Source organism: Talpa occidentalis, unplaced genomic scaffold, assembly GCF_014898055.3.
Source record: "Talpa occidentalis isolate TD23 unplaced genomic scaffold, MPIMG_talOcc4v2.1 talOcc4.10, whole genome shotgun sequence".
NCBI lineage: Eukaryota > Metazoa > Chordata > Mammalia > Eulipotyphla > Talpidae > Talpa > Talpa occidentalis.
In genome coordinates this window covers 63,972,012-63,978,311 of record NW_023600993.1, presented here as the reverse complement: position 1 = coordinate 63,978,311, position 6,300 = coordinate 63,972,012, and positions in this window count along the sequence as shown.

The following is a 6,300-nucleotide window of genomic DNA, read 5'->3' as shown; positions in this document are numbered from 1 at the left end:
GCAGAACACACATGTAAGACCTCTGTAATCTGTGTCCCCAGGGTACTAGTGCCCCTCAACATTAGTAGATAGAAACTGGGGCAGCAAGTCACCAACGGCTGCCTCCAACGAGACCAAGAGTTCAAATTTCTAAGGTTTTACAGGTGTCCAAGTTGGGTAGTGGGGATAGAGTGACCCCCTCCCCTAGGCTAACCCCTCAACCAAGTTGTAAACAATCATGTACTGGCTTCAACCTCTACACTGTATTTATAACCTGGGGGTGGAAGGATTAAGGTTGAGATAGGGTCAAGACTGGAGTATGTTCTTTTCACCATCTTACAGTAGTAAAATCCTTGCCCTGGGGCACTTGCTCCTGTTGTTTGGACTCAGGTGCTTTAAAGTCCAGTTAATGACCTATACCATTTAGTTGTTATCTGGCTTTGGCCCCTGATGGGGCGAAGTAGATGGTTTGCAGGTAGATACCTCTCCTGTGAGGAGATACAGGTGGTCTGATCTTATCAGTTTGTGCTCCAGCTATTTCCTTTTTGAGTCACAGGCTTGTTCTGTCAATTATCACCTCATTCATACCCTATAGTGGTAGTCACCAAGATTCTACCATCCTCAGAGTTCCCACTCTAGGGGTGCAAGGTGTTTTGCTTTTGGGCTCAGGGTGCCTTGGTGCTGTCAGTAGGACAGCATCTGCATCTGCAGCAGCTATCTACTGTAGCAGCAGGAAGGCACAGAGCAGGTTTCTCTATGACCCAGCAGATGCAGTGAAGGAGGAGTCCTGGAGCCCTCAGTGGCCTTTCAGGGTTTTATTGGGATTTACCAGGTACACGGCAGGCAGGGGTGCTGGAGGACCAGGAGGCTGGTAGAAATCCTAGCCACCGACGAGTCTTCACTCTTTCTGGGCTCTCCTGAGTTCTCTTGTGGCCTTGTTCTCTGCTCTTTTGCTCTGCTTATTCGCTTTTGCTCTTCCACTGGTGTCCTCGTGATGCCACCCTTATAAGCCCAGTCTCTCAGCCCAGGTGAATGCCATCTACATAGGCCCATACCCTCTTCCAGGTGCCCATCATCAGGCATGCATTCAGGACTGCAGGGATCCATCATTAATCCTAATGGCGGGAGGGCAGAAAAGCCTAATACTTTTTTACCTTACCCTACACTACTATTCCAGTATCTGCACGGATTGCTGCACTCTTACTCCTATAGTACTTCTGTGGTGCTTTTTCTGTCCTGTGTGCTCCCTTTTCCTATTGTGGGGTAAGTAAATGATATCAGGCTTTTCTGCCCTTCTGCCATTAGGATTGATGATGGATCTGCGGTCCTGAATGCATGCCTGATGGTGGGCACCAGGAATAGGGTGTGGGCATATGTAGATGGAATTCACCTGGACTGAAACTGGGCTTATAAGGGTGGCATCACAGGGACACCAGTAGAGCAGAGAGCAGAAGCAGAGAGAACAAGAGTGAACGAGAGGCCGAAAGAGAGGCCGAAGGAGAAGCAGAGACCACCAGACAATGCTGGATTGCCCAGAAAGAGTGAAGACTTGCTGGGGGCTGGGAGGCCTGCCAGCCTTCCAGTCCCCCTGCACCTCTGCCTGCTGTGTACCCAGTAAAATCCCAATTAAAGCCTGAAAAGCCACTGAGAGCTTCAGGACTCTCTCCTCCTTTACCCAGTCTGCTTGGATCATAGAGATCCTGCACTGTGCCCATTCCTGCCACTACACCTATATAGACCCCATGTTCTAAAGTCTCCAATGTGGGTGTGAGCAATTCAGTCAACCACTTCTGTCTTGTGGGTTGCACTGCCTTCAACAAAGACAGTTAAAAGAGCTTTTTCTATCCCTTTCTGCTATGTCGTTCCTCTTGATATATTCAATACTCATGTGTTCATCATTCAGGGTGATTGTCTTTGTTTAAGTATATTTTGGTAGTAAATAGGTGGTGAAGATGAGCTTGGCATCTTCACTCTTCTGTGTTGATGGACTCTATGGGGCATAAAATTTTGAAGAGAAGGGATTGAGAAGTTTGGTGAGAAGTGAGAGATTGATAATATGAAATATTTTAAATGAATCAGAATAGTATTGCTTAAGTGAGAACTAGAAACATTCGTGGACATTATTCATAAAAAAGATAATTTCCATTTATTTTTCTGTATACTTTTTCTACATTTATTATTCCAGTGTTTCAACTGTGAGAAAACAACATTTAAATATTAATCATTCTTAGCAGCCAACTCCTGATGCCAAAAACCTGGCAACTATTAATAGAACAGATAATGAACCACTTTTATAAAGTCTATGAGCAGACTGATTAATATGTTTTGCATGTTTATAGAGGGAGATGAAAGGAAAGGAGATAATAGCTGCTTGATGAAAATGCTCGGCTGCAAGAATCAGTGATTATTTCAATTTCATTAGATTATTGTTTTTTCCCCTTGTACTGTTAATATCCAAATAAATTGAATGCAAATGTGGAGTGTAATTAGTTTTAAAAAATTCTGAACTACTTAAAATTCTTTCTTTTCATTTTTATATATTTCCAGGGGTTTTTCTATTTTGTGAAGAATGCGTTTACTGACCTATTTTAGTGGTTGAGTCTATTTCATTTTCATGCTTAGACATTTATGATATACTTTTTCCCAAATAAACTGCAGACTTTTTGATTTTGAAAATTCTTGTGTTAGTTTTGCTTTATTAGTTTAAGTATTGCTTATTTAAAATCACATATTCTCTTTGAATATCCCAGGGAGTTTGATTTTTCATGGTTTCATTCTCTTATAATTTACATAGAAATAGAGAGAATCATGAATCAAGACCCCATGTATCCCTAACCTAGTTGCAGCAATCCACAGTGTTTTGCCAACCTAATTTTATGTGTCCCAATTATTTTTTTTCTGGAAGGATATGATGTCATCTAGTCATAAATACTCTTAAAAAATTGACATATACCTGAAGTGTGATTCTATACCTCTAAATCTTATACAATGTTGTAAACCCATATTACGTCAATAAAGTTATTGAGGTAAAATTGAATTATAACATTATGTGTCATCATAAATCAACAATTGTGTATATACTCCATTAAAATAAGTTTATCACTAAAAATACACTTATATAGTTAGATCCTTAACCATAAAATTGACCCATTTTATTTATAAATCCACTCCATTTCCCTTATAATAACAACTGATTAGATCTTATAGTGTAAAACTTTATATTTCTTAAATTTTTTTCATTCATTTGTTTGGCCTCTCTATATGCTCCATCTCCATATAAATGATATCATAGAGTGTTTGTTTTTCTCTATTTGACTTGTTTCACTAAGCATAATACTTTCTAGGTCTGTCTATGTTGTTGCAAATAGCAAGGTTTTATCTTTTTTTAATGACTGAGTAGTATTCCATTTTGTATATATGAAACAGTTTCTTTATATACTCTTAAGTTAATAGGCACTTAAGTCGTTTGTATCTCTGTCTAAATGACAAAAAATGCAATACTTTATTATTGTTTTTTGCTGATTCCTTACCGAGTGTTATAATTATATAACTATAATTACGGTTTTGTATAAATAGTCTTTAAAATATATGTTGGTGGAATTTACTGGAGAAAATTATTAAAGTAGAGACTATGAAAAGGAGTAAAATTCTCTTAGTTGCAGACATAGAAGTCACTAATATTTCATAATGTATCTCTCCCAACAATTTTCTTATATTTGAAATCACATGCTATATATATACCATCATAAATCAGTTTGGTTATCAACTTATAATACATCATAAAAATAGCTTATTGAAATTGTATTCATTATACAATCAGTACTGACTTATAACTTCTTTATTTTCAAATTTCTTGGGCATTTTCAGGGTCTCCTTTTCTCAATTTCTCTGATTTATGTGTTGTCATCAGTCAACCTTCTTTGACTCTCTCTGTTCATATAATTTTGTTCTTTCTACTTTTCCTGGAATGACTCAAATGTTGTCTTCTTATGTCTAAGAGGTTAAATTCTTTCTGACACTTTACATGTTAATATGTTGTTCTTGTTCCACTGCTTTAAGTCTATGCAATTTCTATGACTCATCACAACCTCACAGTGGCTTTCATCCTTTCTGAAGTTCATGGATTCCAGTGAAGAATTCGTATGTAAAAAAAGAATCATGTACTGCATCTTCAGCATAGAACTAAGTTAAATTCATCACTCCATCCAGCAAGTATTCTCTCCTCTCCGTATTCTTCATCTCATTATGTGACACCATTATTGGTGCAGTTTTCCATGCAAGAAATCTGAGTATGTGCTATATCCTTTATAAGCAGCAATCCCTCCAAGATCAGTGTAGAGGGGGCACTACTAATGCCCACCTCCAAATCTTCCCTGAAAGAGATCTCTTGTCTAATTTAAAAGTTGCTTATGAGAGTCCAGTTTACAATCAGTCTGTATCTACCCTGTGAGCCCCCAGTTCCATTCATGTTGCCACAAATGATATAACTATCTTTTTTGATCACTGAGTGGTATTCATGGGTGTATTTATCACAGTTTTCACACCATATATCTGCTAATGATTGGTATCAAATATCTCCAAATACTTCATACAACTAAATGAAAACAAAACAAAACAAAAACAACCCAATCAAAAGATGTGCAGAAGAGCTAAATAGGCACTTCTTCAAAGAAGACATACAGATAGCCAACAGACATGAAAATATGGTCATCTTCACTTATCATTAAGGAAATGCAAATCAAAACCACCATGGGATACAAGCTCACACCTGTTAGAATGGCAAGAGTGTGGAGAAAAAGGAACCCTCCAACATTGTTGGTAGGAGTGTAAACTGGACTGGATACTATGAAAAACAGTACTGAGGTTTCTTAAAAGACAAAATGGATTTACCATATGACACAGCAATTTCACTCCTCAATATCTATCCAAAAGCACTAAAATACTAATTCAAAAGGAAACCTTCACTCCTATATTCATAGCACCTTTATTTACAATAGCCAAGATATGTAAATAACTTAAATGCCCCAGGACAGTCATTTTTTTAATATTTATTTTACAATTGATGAATATGGATATCATTCCACCTCATGTATTGTGTACATACTTTGCTCATATATATTATTTGTCCATCAGTGGGTGGTTTTATTTCTGGGCTCTCAATTCTATTTTATTGGTCTGTGTGTCTGTTTTTGTTCCAGTACCATGCTGTTTTAATTATTATATCTTAATAGTATAGTTTGAAGTCCAGACATGTGATACCTCCATTTCCCCCATTTTTAGTCCAGACAGCTTCCACTAGTTGGGTTATTCTGTGGCTCCATGAGTATTAGTAATCTTTTTTCTACTTCATTGAAGGATACACAGGAATTTTTATTGGTATTGCATTAAATCTATAAATTGCTTTGGGTATGATAGCCATTTTGCTAATGTTGATTCATCCAGTCCATGAGAAGCATATACGTTTTGATTTGTTTGTACCTTCTACTCCTGTTAATAATTTTTGTCAGTTTTTTTATTTAAATTTTAATTTTTTATATTCCCCATACAATTATAACCCCCTTATTTAGACCCCAAGCCCTCCTTTCCCCGCCCCCCATCTGCCATAGAGTGTCTCTGGTTCATAGTTGTTTGTCGATTTTGATAATTTCTTTCTTATAGTTATTCTTTTTCCTGGTCCCTTATTTAAGTTTTCTAGATTCCTGCTATGAGTGAGACCATCCGGTATTTTTCTTTTTCTTTCTGGCTTATTTCGCTGAGCATGATCCCTTCCAGCGCCATCCATGTTGCTGCAAATTGCATGTGTTTATCTTTTTTGAATACTGAGTAATATTCCATGGTGTATATGTACCACATCTTCTTGACCCAGTCATCTTTTTTTGGGCATTTGGGTTGTTTCCAAAGCTTAGCTATTGTAAATAGTGTCGCTATAAACATAGGGGTGAAGGTGCTCTTTGGAATTGATGTTTCTGTGTCCTTTGGGTAAATACCTAGGAGTGGAATTGCTGGATCATATGGAAGCTCTATGTTTAGTAGGTCAAGAAATCTCCACACAGCTCTCCATAGTGACTGGACCATTTGCACTCCCACCAATAGTGCAGGAGAGTTCCTTTTTCTCCACAACCTTGCCAACATTTGTTGTTGCTAGTTTTTTTTTTAATATGTGCCATTCTCACTGGTGTAAGATGGTATCTCATGGAAGTTTTGATTTGCATTTCCCTGATTCCAAGTAATGTTGAACATTTTTTCATATGCCTGTTGGCCATTTGCATTTCCTCTTTGGAGAAGTTTCTTTTTAGCTCTTCTGCCCATTTTTTGACAGGG